This window comes from Gorilla gorilla, chromosome 14, assembly GCF_029281585.2.
Source record: "Gorilla gorilla gorilla isolate KB3781 chromosome 14, NHGRI_mGorGor1-v2.1_pri, whole genome shotgun sequence".
NCBI lineage: Eukaryota > Metazoa > Chordata > Mammalia > Primates > Hominidae > Gorilla > Gorilla gorilla.
Window position 1 is genome coordinate 110,378,696 of NC_073238.2, and position 14,269 is coordinate 110,392,964.

At 39.0% G+C, this 14,269-nt stretch overlaps 1 long non-coding RNA gene across 1 annotated transcript in view; it reads right to left on the reverse strand.

Annotated features, from left to right (window-relative positions):
* The window catches only part of LOC129526351 (uncharacterized), a 28,158-nt gene that overhangs the window by 947 nt on the left and 12,942 nt on the right, over positions 1 to 14,269 (reverse strand). The window contains exon 2 of the long non-coding RNA XR_008671023.1: positions 406 to 956. This is a non-coding gene — a long non-coding RNA (uncharacterized lncRNA). The remainder of the gene's footprint in view (positions 1 to 405; positions 957 to 14,269) is intronic.

Below are 14,269 nucleotides of genomic sequence, written 5' to 3' on the forward strand. Positions count from 1 at the left end.
CAAGTCTCTGCTTGGGCCCCAACGGTGTCTGAGATATCCTTTGAATTCTAGGTGGAGGCCAATAATGCTTCCACAGCTCTTGCACTCTGCAAGCCTGCAGAATTAGAACCACCTGGATGCAGCCAAGGTGTGTATGGCTATGCCTTCCAAGATGGTGGCCTGAGCCACACCTGGGCCTGCTTGAGCTACAGCTGGAAAAGCTGAGGTGTGCTACCCCAAAATGCAGAATGCAGAGACCCAAGGCAGCCCTGGGCAGTGAGCCCCAAGGTTCCATGAACCCCTGAGCCATGCAAAACTACTCTTCTCTCAAGGCCCTGGCACTCTGGGCCTGAAATGGGCATGGCAGCCTCAAAGATCTCTGAATTGCCTTTGGGGTCACTCTCCCATTGTCTTGATGAATAGCACCTGGCTTCCTTGTATCCATAGTAATCTCCGTATCAACAGTCACTTGGCCACTCTCGGTTTTCTCCCCAACAGATTTTTTAAATCTTTATATGCCCAGGCTGTGAATTTTCCAAATCTTTACATTCTGCTTCTCTTTTAATTATAAATTTTATCTTTAAGTCATTTCTCTCCTCTTGCATTTAAATAGAAGCAGTTAAGAGAAGCACTACAACTCTTTCAATATTTTGCTGCTTAGTGTTCTCTGAGTCAGGTGGCTGCCTCTCTTCCTCCATACATCCTTTCTCCACCTCCCAGGAATGTCCAGGTGTCCCCACTGGCTCCTGGGCCAGGAGGCATCCAAGGTTCTGTAAAGCTGCTGAAGGAGCCTGTCTTTGTTTGTGCTGCTATGATATAAAATTTATTTTCTCTCAGTTCTGGAGGCTGGGAAGTTCAAGATCAAGGTGCTGCCATGTTCCATTTTCTGGTGAAGGTCCAATCTCTGCTTCCAAGGTGAAGCCTTGATGCTGAATCCTTGTAGGGGAAAAACACTGCATCTTCCCATGGTAGAAAAGCTGGAAGGACAAGAGAACCAAATGCTTTGTAAAGCCTCCTTATAAGGGCCTTAATCCCATTCATAAAAGGAGGAGCCCTTATGGCCAAATCACCTCTTACAGGCCCCATCTCTTAATACTATTACATTGGTAACACCTGAATTTTGGAGGTGGCCTATTCAAATCATAGTAACAAACAATTCAAAAAATATCCTGTTAATAAAAAGTAAATAACTTATGCAGACTTGCCCTATGCTACACTGAGAGGTTACCCAACAGCACCTCCCACTATCATGACACAATGCCAGGAAGACCTGTGAAATGGCAATTTCTGGATTACGTCTATTTTTACCTCTAGTTCCTTTTTAATTATGTCTTGTTTCTTAAATCTATAGCCTCGGTGGTAAATGAAGCCACATTAACACACCCTACAAGCAACAGAAAAGGAAAAAGGAAAAGATGGAAAAAAACATTTTTTACATTTCGTGGCCCATTAAGAAATCAAGGCAGTTGCAGTAATTCAGATGGCCGTAGAAGAGGGTCCTGCATATACTCAGATAATGCATTGCATAAAATCACCACATCTAAGGGGATGGCATTCATCATTGACATATGTTAAATTATGAAACTAACAACAATGACAGAGAAGAAAAATGGAAAGAACCTAGGTAATTAATGACATTATTGAGCAGAAGATCATATTGTGCCTGAAGTCTGTCCTACGTTTGGACTTCCAGTGAAGTGAGATAATAAACTACTTTATTGTTTAATCCAATTTGAGGAATAAGAAACAGTTACAAACATGGAAAATATTAACACAGCTATATCAATAATCATTTTAAATATGAATAGTCCAATACATAAACCAATTAAAAGACAGATTAAATACAAGATCCAACAAAATGTTATGTATAAGAAATCCACTTCATATATGAAGACTCAGATTAAAAGCTAAGGGATGGAAACAGATATACTGTGCTAACACTAATAAAAAGAAATCTGGAGTGGATACATTAATTTCAGAGAAAGCAGACTTCAGAACAAGGAAAATTATCAGGGATAAAGAGGGGTACCACATAATAATAAAGGGATCAATATTTGCAAATGACATAACAATCTTAACATCTATGTATATGAGAACAGAATGTCAAATACCTGAGGATGGTTAGAATTGCAAGAGAAATAGACAAAATCACTGTTATAGTTGGAGACTTCAACACCTTCCTTTTAAAAACTGATAAATCAAGCAGGAAGAAAATCAGTAATGTCATAATTGACCTGAAAGGCACTATCAACCAACTTGATCTAATTGATGTTTATAGGATATTCCATCTAATAACAGCAGATCACATATTCTTTGCAAATTCACATGGAATGTTCACCATGATAGACATTATGGGCCATCGAACACATCTTAACAAAGGTAAAAGAATAGAAATCATACAAAGTATGTTGTCAGACTACAATGGAATTAAACTAGAAATCAATAGCAGAAAAATAACTGGTAAATCCCCAGATATTTGGAAGTTAAACAATATACTTCTATATAATACATAGATCAAAGAAGAAATCTCAAGAAGAATTTGCAAATATTTTGAACTAAATGAAAATACAACTTATCAAAATTTGTGCAATGCAACATAAGCAGGGCTTAGAGGGAAATTGGCAAAAATGGCCAGGTGGCAGTCTCAACTTCCAGTCCAATTGAGTCATTAATGTCTTCCCTTGAACTGGCTCAGGACTGGAAAATAGGTTAAAAAAACAACAACCAAACTTACCTTTCAAGGAAGCTGGCTCAGTCCTGGCATTTGTGGTGGGGTGGGATGGGAGGGTCAAATATTAGATAACCTACAGTTTGATTAAATATCACATTTTGGAGTCCTGTGATTAATTTGTCACAGCCAGATATTCATGAAAGTCAGACTAGGTTTTGGAATCTGATTACAATGGCCATGTTCCTATCTGTTAGCATAACCAAGATCAGTTTATCTTTGATGGTTAATAACTTCCAAATGGGCACAGGCACTCTGAACTCCTCCCATCCCTTTGAGGTCTGGGAGCCCATTTCAGTGGCAGCTCCTGCAGCCAGCATTTCAAGTCCAGAGGAGGCTTTTTGTAAAGAGCTGTCTGCTCCCTCTGGGGTAGATACAGAATTAGTTCACTACGCTTCCATGCTGCTTTCCTCTGATGTGCCTTCCTGCTCTGCAGAGTTTAGAAAGCTAAAAACCATGCTTCTGGACTCCTTTCCAGCTCATATTCTGGAAACAAATTGGTTTCTGCCAATTAGATCTACTCTTGAATGATTTGAAAGGCAGAAGTGAGAAAGAGGCTATTTTCCTGCTGGGTTGGCTGGTATGCTGGGTTACGAGGATGAGTATCATAGGCAAAGGCAGCAAATGAACTCGGCATGTCTGGTCACAACTTTCAAGGGTGTCAAGTGGCTGCTGAGACAGAAGTGGCTGCACTGACTTTTTTTATTGGAGGGTAGAACTCCTGAATGTAACACTTCCAATGCTGCCCTCCCCACCCCACGTTCCAGCTTCTCTAGCCCTTTAGATTACTGTGCAAGCATCTAATTCTATGCAGGTTCCTTGCTGCTTACAATACCCAGAGGGGTTTCCATCTCCTACACTAAAACCATACTGATACCCCTTACCAACCTATATTTTTTATAACTAAGATAAAAGTTTCTATCAAAGATGTGGTGAGGAGGTGTCTAGACTGGATGAGCATAATCTATCTAATTTTTTATTCCCTTTTCCTGAAATTTTAACATTACTTCCTTTATACTTGTTAAGGGATTTCCGATTTGGGGGATTTCTGACTTTGTGGGACAAAGTTCAGTGTATATTTGCATTGAATAGTCTTTCCCCAACTTGTTAGCACCCTGAATACCTAATTTCTGGGAGGTGCTCATATCTGTACATTTGATCTGATTCAAAATATGGACCATGTTCCTTGACCTAATAGCCTTAAAATCTATTCCCACAAATATTCTCTCAAGGTTTGAGGATATAAATTAGGAAGTTCCCAGAACTTCTAGAATTCTAACTCTTCTGTAGCAATGTTTAACATCACCCCACCAAACCTCACCAGGCCATGCTAATTTTGCATTCTGGTTGCTGTGGTGACAGTGTGGCTTGGCTCTTCAAAGAGAAAATATTAGTTCTCACGTGCAAAGGTGGCAAAGCTTCCTTAACCAAAGAAGGTGGAGGATAAACTTGAGGATAGTTTGAGGACTTCAGATCCTCTATGTCAGTTGTTATAAAACTTAAGACTTGTTAAAACACAGAAAGATGTTCTCACCCTTAAAGTCCCTGATTTAGTAGGTTTGGGATGAGGTCAGAAAATCTGCATTTCTAACAAATTCCCAGGAAATGCTATGCCATTGTTCTGGGGATCACACTTGAAGACTCACTGCACTAAGTCTTCCTGATTCTCTTAGATGTTGCCATTTCCACTTCTGTCAGGATCCACTGTGTTCTGATTAGTTCTCCAACTTTTTCATCAGAAAGACTTAGAAAGACCAGGCGCAGTGGCTCATGTCTGTAATCCCAGCACTTCGGGAGGCCGAGGTGGGTGGATCACCTGAGGTCAGGAATTCGAGACCAGCCTAGCTAACATGGTGAAACTCCCCGTCTCTACAAAAAAAAAACAAAAAACAAAAACCTGGGAGTGGTGGCCCGCCTGTGATCCCAGCTACTTGGGAGGCTAAGGCACAAGAATTGCTTGAACCCAGGAGGAGGAGGTTGCAGCGAAGCCGAGATTGCGCCATTACACCCCAGCCTGGGTGACAAAGTGAGACTCTATCTCAAAAAAATATTTATATATATATACACATATATATATAATATGTTATATATATAAAACATTTCAAATATGAAACTTCCCTTATTCTCCCTTATCCCCTTACACAGAGGTAACTGCTATTCACTACAGATTTGTCTTGCTTATTCTTGAACTTCATATAAATGGAATTATACGGTACCCAGTCTTTTGTGTTTGCCCTTTAGTAATCATATAAATGAATACATCACAGATTTTTCATTTTTTCAATCCACTCCGTTGATGGACACATGAGGTGTTTTCAGTTCGTAGCTATTAAGGCTGCTATGAACATTACTGTACAAGGCTTTTTGTGGACATTTGATTTTATTTCTCCAAGATTAATAATACCTAGGAGTGGAGTAACTAGGTCATAGAGTAGATATGTGTTTAACATTTTAATATATTACCAGTTTTTCAAAGTGGTTGCACCATTTTATACTCTCACCAGCAATGTATGAGAATTCTGTTTGCTTCACACGCTTACGACACCTGATGTTGTCAATTTTTTTCATTATAAGACATTCTGGTGGGTAGGTAATGGTATCTCTATGGGTTAATTTGCATTCCCCTGATGACAAATAATATTGAGCACATTTTCATCTGTTTATTGCCCGTTCAACCCATTCCTTTATGATTACTTATATTTGAATGAGTGCATTTTTCTTAAAACTGCTTTTGGAGGAAGTTTGCATTGTTTAAAGATAAACATAGGCAAATTATAATTTTAAAGTGTTTATTTGAATAGATAGTGATTCATGAATTGGGGAGCTCCAGAGGCAAGTAGTTTGGGGGTGCTCCAAAGAAGGGTAGGTGGAGAAGGATGTTATAAGGGGAAAGTAGAAGCAAGGCAAAGAAAAATATCGGTTGGTTTAAGATGAGTAGTAGCCTTATTTGGATCATTCCAGCGGGAAGTCCCAAATTAGAGGTTAATTGGTGGTTTCTGATTGGTTAAACTTATTTCATTTTACTGCTTCCACTGAGTTGGGTTTCAGTTTCTGTAGGTAGTGCTGGAGCCTCCTCCTTCTAATGGCCTTCCAATTAATGATTTTTTTTTTTTTTGAGACAGAGTCTTGCTCTGTCACCGAGACGGGTGTTCAGTGGCACGATCTTGGCTAACTGCAACCTCCACCTCCTGCCTCCCAGGTTCAAGCAATTCTCCTATCTCAGCCTTTCAAGTAGCTGGGATTACAGGTGCGCACCACCATGCCCAGCTAATTTTTGTATTTTTAGTAGAGACAGGGTCTCATCGGGAGAACTCCTGACCTCAAATAATCCACCTGCCTTGGCCTCCCAAAGTCCTGGGATTACAGGCGTGAGCCACCAATCCCGGCCCCAGTTAATGATTTTAACAGTATTGTGGAAGAGACTGGGGCTGTGTCCTGTGTTCCACATCAGCTATAACTTTTCTTAAGGCCCATATTTTTTAATGAATTCTTTTATTTTTATTTCTTCTGTACAAAAGGAGACAAGTAGCTGTAAGGCTGTTCCCCACGTAAAGTTTCTCTTCCCTCTGCCAAAGGGATAAATTGCTTGCTGGAAATAATAAATGTATTGCCTTTCAGGCTGTATTAGTCCATTCTCACACTGTTATTAAGAACTTCCATGAGACTGGGTAATTTATAAAGGAAAGAGGTTTAACTGACTCACAGTTCCATATGGCTGGGGAGGCCTCAGGAAACTTACAATCATGGTGGAAGGCAAAGAGGAAGCAAGCACCTTTTTCACAAGGTGGCAGGAGAGAGAAGGAGTGCAAGAAGGGGGAAGAGCCCCACACTCATCGAACAGCCAGATCTCTTGAGAATTCATTCATTCACTATCATGAGAACAGCATGGGGGAACCTGGACCCATGATCTAATCACCTCTCACCAGGTCCCTCCCTTGATTATGAGGATTACAATTCGAGATGAGATTTGGGTGGGGACATAGCCAAACTTTATCACAGGCCCATATCTTTTGCCTCTTGGAACCAAAGTGTCTGAGTAGCTTCTGTCACCAACCAGCACATATCATCATTCTTGTTGCAAACACGGTATTTGGGTTTTGCACCACAGGATATGTCTCTAATCTTGGAGGAGTATCTTGCCACATTTTTTTGAGGTGTGCAGTAGCAGGTATTCTCTTCTGATTCCTCTACTGTTTGTCATCCCTCCTATTTACTTTGGGATTTGAGTTTCAACACTTTCCTATATTTTGTAATTTGCTTTCCCCCTTTTCATTATATTGTTGCTTTGGGTAATTTCCAAGAAAGAAAGTGAGAAATGCTGACTTTGAGACAGAATAGGATGAGGCTCAGCCCACATCCCCACTAACACATTTTTCTTTTCCATATCTGCCGACTACCACCACCTCCACTGGCATTATAACCTCTGACTGGGAGATCTTGAAGAAACTAAGATAAGCAGCATTCCACCATAAATCTTACTCAAGACACTTAACCCTATCCGTGGCATGCACACAAGACCAGAAAAATGACTGATCCTCATTATAATACTAAAATCTCTGCCCAAGGAGGGGCTTATCCACCATTTTTTTGATCATGCAATGTATGTACTAACATGATTTCTCACTGTGCCTGCACACCCTGCATGCTTAACCCTGCACATGCAATGACGTTCACATACCTCATGCTTATTCATGTCACCCTTCTTAAAGCACCAAAAAGACCTGCCCTCGGGGAGCCCCTCGGAGAATTTCTTCTTCCTGTACTGTATCTCTTGTGCTGGAGCATAAGCCCCAATAAAGCCTTGTCAGGGAAACTTTCTCAGCCTCATGCTAGTTTCTATTAAATGACAGTTTATAAACCTGTGGGCAGTGACAACTTGACACAGCCATCCTCAAAATAGAAATTTAGATAAATACCATTTACCAAGTTAAAGTAGTTTCCTTCCACCTTTTGCTGAGATTTCTTTCTTTTAAACATGAATGAGTGCTGTATTTGATCTAAGGCTGTATCGAATCTGTTGGAATGATTATTTTTTCATCTACTTGTTAATTTGATATGTTTCATTAAAAGGTGTTTTGATATCAATCTATCCTTGTATTCCTGGATAACGTCTTCTTGGTTATCTTCATCCTTTTTTTTCACTGCTGAGTTTGATTTGGAAATATTCTATTTAAGATTACTTTATTCGCATAATTTGGTAAAAATTTTTCTTTTTTTTCAGTTGTAGCATCAAACTTTATAACATGAGTTGGTGAGATTTTCCTCTTTTTTAAAATTCTCTGAAATACATTATATAAGATAGGGCTTACAAATCCGTCTGGGCCAAGTGGTTTTTTAAAGAATATGTATAATTACTCATTTTTTTAAATAGCTATTGGTTTATCCAGGCACTCTATTTTTCTTTTCCTCTCCATTTTAAAATTTATTGGCATAAAGACATTTAATGTCTTATAAATTAAAACATCTCTACCATATTTGTAGCTGTATACCCCTTTTAAATTCTAATATATGCCTTTTCTCTTTTTTAAGCTTGCTACATTTTTGTCTATTTTATTTTATTTTTTTGAGACAGAGTCTCGTTCTGTCGTCCAGGCTGGAGTGCAGTGGCAATAGTCTCGTTCTGTCATCCAGGCTGGAGTACAGTGGCAATATCTTGGCTCACTGCAACCTCCGCCTCCAGGGTTCAAGGGATTCTCCTGCCTCAGCCTCCCAAGTAGCTGGGACTACAGGCGGGTACCACCAAGCCCTGCTAAATTTTTCTATTTTTAGTAAAGACACGGTCTCACCATGTTGGCCAGGCTGGTCTCGAACTCTTGGCCTCAGGTATCTGCCCGCTTCAGCCTCCCAAAGTGCTGGGATTACAGGCGTGAATCACTGCACCTGGCCATTTTTGTCTATTTTATAATTTCTGTCAGTAACTAGCTTTTTGGTTTAGTTGCTTCATATCTAGCTTTCATGGTTTAGATGCTTCATATCTTCCTACCCCCAATCAGTAATTTCTGCTCATTTTTTATTATTTATTCCCTTCTGCTTTTTCACTCTTGTTCTGTAGTGTTTCTAGCATCTTGAGATGAATTCATAATTTGTTTGTTTTCCTCCTTCTTCCTTATTTTGGTTTTTAAATGAAAGCATTTAAGGCTCTGAGTTTTCCTCTAAGTACTGCTTTGGATGCATTCTACAAATTATGATAATGCAGCATCTTCATTATCATCTAGTTTTGCATAATTTGGGATTTTTGGGAGAATTATGTCTTTGTTATGAGTAATTTAGAAATACATTATTTATTTGAGACAGTCTCACTCTGTCACCCAGGCTGGAGTGCAGTGACATGACATCAGCTCACTACAACCTCTGCCTCCCAGGTTCAGGTGATTCTCCTGCCTCAGTCTCCTGAGTAGCTGGAATTACAGGCATGTGCCACTATGTCCAGCTAATTTTTGTATTTTTAGTAGAGACAGGATTTCGTCATCTTGGCCAGGCTTGTCTCAAACTCCTGACCTCAGGTGATCCACCCACCTCGGCCTCCCAAAGTGCTGGGATTACAGGCTTGAGCTGCCACACTTGGCCAGAAATACATTTTTACTTTCCATACCTTGTCTTGGAAGAATTTGATTATTGTTGACTTCCAATTTATGCATTATGGTCAAAGAAGATAGAACATATAATAACCATTCTTAGAATTTTGTAAAAATTCTCTGTGAACTAGTATTTGGTAGATTTTGTAAGTGTTCCATAAGTACTGGGAAAAAAAATGTTTCCTATTTCCTAGGCAGATGATTATCATCTCTCTTTCCTTATCTACACATATAACTGTTAGATAAAGTATTAGAGAAAGCTTATTAAATTTTGGTTCAAATTTTCTACGACTCTCTAAGGATATTCTAATTCTTACTAACATTTTTGTATGAACTTGGTCTAAAGAGTTTTTAATAGTGGTATGTTAAAAACAAATGTCTTCCAATTATTCTCTCACTTTGTGTTTTAGCATTTATCCCAACTATTAGGTTCTTTTAAATAATTTTTCTGAATTTTAGGGACTAACTTTTTAAATTTCCAAGATTATTTACTAATTATTGCAGTGGGTAGAATAGTATTTTCTCCTTCTCTCATTCATGTCCACCCAGAACATCAGTATGTGGCTTTATCTGGAAATAGGGCCTTTGTAGATGTACTCAGTTAAGGACTGTGAGGAGATCATACTGCATTAGGTAGGCCCTAAATCTAGTGACTGGTATTCTTATCAGAAAAAGAGAGAACACACAGACAGACACATTAGGAAGAACATCATGCAAAGATGGAAAAAGAGATTAGAGTGATGCAGCTACAAGCTAAAGAATGCCAAGGATTGTCAGGAACCACCTGAAACTAGGAAGAGAGAATGAAGGGTTTTTTTTTTCCAGAGCCTATCAGTATCTTGATTTTGGACTTCTAGTTTCCAGAACTATGAGACAATAAATTTATCTAAACTCTGTTTGTGGTAATTTACTATGGCAGCCCTAGGATGTTAATTATTTTTTACATCTACCTGTTCTTAGTGTGTTTATACAGGATTTGTTCCATACTTCTTTCTTGTATTTACAGATGTTATTTCTTTATCTGTGTCTGTCAGCATCCTTAGTCTATACAATTAATTTCATCTTAGTGAGTTCAGGTTCAACTGGTTTGCTGCCTGTCTTTCTTAGCATTAGCGTTCTTGATATGTTTTGAAATGTTATTTTGCAGTATCATTTTGAGTTGAAAGGTATGTTTTTGTTTATTTTCATTTTTGTTTTCCCACTTTTCTTTCTCTCTGTACTCACTCTTTCCTATCTTATAATGATGCTTCCAGGCTGATACTACAGAACCAGTCAAGAGCAGGTTGATTCCCCCTTTCTAGGTTTCTACAATTCCATGTAAACAAGCAGCCATAATACGGCTGTGCTGGTGATGGTGTCAAGCAGAAAGGAGAACATAATTACTTTTGGTGCCTTTCTAGATCTAAGTCATAGGCCAGCTTTCCCGTGGCTTCTGCTTGCACGAGACTAACGTGTTTTGTTGTTGTTGTTGTTATTTGTTTGTTTCTGTTTCTAGTCTATAGAAATATTTATCTTGGCTTAGACTCTAGCTAGGTCCTTTTGTTTGTTTTCTCATTTTAGTTGACATATTGCTATGAATTTGTAATAGAGGTCCAACAAGCGAATCTTTTGTGCCCTCTTGCCAGTTGATCCTTCCAGAGCCTAAATAGCTGTCAAAAATATTTTAGGCTATACTTTTATAATTAGCTGAATGAAGATAAGCTGATAAAATAAAGCATTATTTATTCCACTAGGAAAAGCAGCATAATCCCTGGAGAAATCTGATTTATCAGTATCCTTTATTTATTTTTTTCCATAACAGAATATAAAACTTTAATGATATTTTCCTCTAGTTTTAGTATCTGTTTTTAGTATGGTTTGTTATACTTAAAACATGAAGAAATGGAGTCACCAATTTAAGAGAAAATTTACATGCTAAAGTTAGGTTAAGTGGTATGGTAGTGAAATAAATTTTGTTTGCTGATTTCTGGATTAGCTTCTAGCTGTTTAGCAATTTACAACAAAGTGGTCTTCTCTATTAAAATTTATTTTTTGTATATTTTCTATGTTCTCAAAACTATGCATTTCATTATGGTATTATTATTTTAAGAACAAGGAAACAAAATCTATAGCATTTGAATTACATGATTCAGTAATTGCATGAAATTAACTATGACATTCCTATTTTTAAAACTGTCTGTTTAGGTTTCTCCTAATCCAAAAGCAGAATTGGCCTTCAGTGACCCCTGGTGGTTATAGATATGCATTTTTGCATTGTCTATGTTAATTTTTTTTTTTTTTTTTTACTTTTGTGCTGTAGCTGTAGAAATAGCTTGAACAAGAGGTCTGGAGTCACTGCTCTGGCTGGGACTAGACGGATAATCCTTAAAAGTGAGCTCCAATATTCTCTGGATTATATTGCATTTCCACTTCTCAAGGACTGTTCTCAAAGTTATTGTCTTCATACTGCAACACTAAGGTTCCCTATTAGATCATTGCCATTGTCAAATATACTATCTAATCTCTTACCATTAAAAAATTAAAAAAAAAAACTTTTTCTTGACCTTCACCCTTCCCTGAGTAGAGCCCCACTGCCTTGCTGCCTTTCAGGTAATACTCTTTTAAATAACAAACAACAACAACAATACAACTTTATTACTTTATTATGAAAATTTTCCAACACACAGTTATCACTATTTTGCTATTTTCTACTACAATTTTTAAAATTTTATGGTAAAAATACAAAAAATTTACTATCTTAACCAATTTTGAATGTACAGTTGTTAAAAATACTTCTTGAGTTGTATTTGCTGTGTGCACTTTATCACCTCTCATTTAGTCTTCTATCAACTCTTATTTGACTTTTCTTCTCAGTCCTCCCCTAAAACTGCTCTATCGAGGTTACCGACCCAGAGGTCAATGCTTAATTCTCATCTTACTCAGTGATATGGTTTGGATCTGTGTCCCCACCCAAATCTCATGTCGAACTGTAATCCCCAGTGTTGGAAGCAGGCTCTGGTGGGAGGTGATTGGATCATGGGAGTGGGTTTCTCCCATAGGAAGTAGTTTAGCACCATCCTCCTAGCGCTGTACTCATGATAGAGTTCTCACAAGATCTGGTTGTTTAAAAGTGTGTAGCACTTCCCCCCTCTCCCTATCCCTCCTGCTCTGACCATGTGAAGTGCTGGCTCCCCCTTTGCCTTCCACCATGATTGCAAGTTTCCTGAGATCTCCCCAGAAGCCGAGAAGATGCCAGCATCATGCTTCCTGTACAGCCTGTGAAGCCATGTGATATGGTTTGGCTCTGTGTCCCAACCAAATCTCATCTTATAGCTCCCATAATTCCCACATGTTGTGGGAGGGACCCAGTGGGAGATGACTGAATCATGGAGGCGGGTCTTTTCGGTGCCGTCCTTGTGATAGTGAATGGGTCTCAGGAGATCTGATGGTTTTAAAAATGGGAGTTTCTCAGCACAACCTCTCTTCTTGCCTGCCGCCTTCCACATAAGATGTGACTTGCTCCTCCTTGCCTTTCACCTTCTGCCATGATTGTGAGGCCTCCCCAGCCACGTGAAACTGTAAGTCTTCTTTTGTAAATTGCCCAGTCTTGAGTATGTCTTTATCAGCAGTGTGAAAATGGACTAATACACCATGAGTCAATTAAACTTGCTTTGTACATAAATTAGCCAGTCTAAGGTATTTCTTTATAGCTATGTAAGAATGGACTAACACACTCATTCACTACTCCTTCTTGAACTGCTTTCTTCTTATATTCTATGGTGCTGCACTCTCCTGGTTTCCCTGCTACATTTTGGCCAACTCTGCAGTCTCCTCCTCCCTCAGTATACTTTCAAATGTGTGATATCTCAGGGCTCTGTCCTGGGCATCCTTCACACTTTCTCTTCCAGCAATCTCATCCAATCACATGACTCCCAACTTCATAGTTCCAGCCCATTCTGTTCTCTGAACTCCACACTCAAAAATCCAGTTGTCAGCCGGGTGCGGTGTCTCACGCCTGTAATCCTAGCACTTTGGGAGGCCGAGGTGGGTGGATTGCCTGAACTCAGGAGTTTGAGACCAGCCTGGGCAACATAGTGAAACCCCGCCTCTACCAAAATACAAAAAATTAGCCAGGCGTGGTGGTGTGCACCTGTAATCCCAGCTATTCGGGAGGCTGAGGTAAGAGAATTGCTGGAACCCTGGCAGAGGTTGCAGTGAGCTGAGATTGCGCCCCTGCACTCCAGCCTGGGTGACAGAGCGAGACTCATCTCCATTAAAAAAAAAAAAGATGAAGAAGAAGAAAGAAAGAAAGACAAAAAAATCCAGTTGTCTTTTTGACACATCTACTTTGATATCCAAGAGGCATTTCAAGTATAACATGACTAAAAAGGAACTTAATTTTCAACCTCCAAAATAGCTCCTCTGTCCTTCTTTACACCTCTCATGTCAGGAAATGACACCAGTTAGTTACTTGGACCAAATCTAGGAATTATTTCTGATTCCTCACTTGTTCCCACCCCCATCTATCCCATTTATTACCATCATAATACATACCAAATCTGTTTGCTTCTCTCCACTTCCATCTCTGCTGTTACCACCACATAATTTGAGACATCATCATCTTTTACCCTAACTCCTAACTGGGCACACTGCAATAGCCCCCTAACTCCTAACTGGGCACACTGCTTATCCTTCTACAATCCATTTTTCATACAGCAGCCAGAATGATACCTTTAAAACTAAATCTGATATACCCACAAAAACTTAAAATTAAAAAAACCTGGCCTTATATTCCTGTGATAAATCCCACTTGATCCTGAGGTGTTATCATTTTAATGTATTGCTGGGTTTGACTTGATAATATTTGTTAAGGATTTGTGAAAATAGGTTCATGAGGTATAGTGATCTGCAGTTTTCTTGTAATGTCCTTGACTGGTTTTAGTATCGAGGTAATGCTGAACTCATAAAATAAGTTGGCAAACAATTTATCTTCTGCTTATGGAAAAGT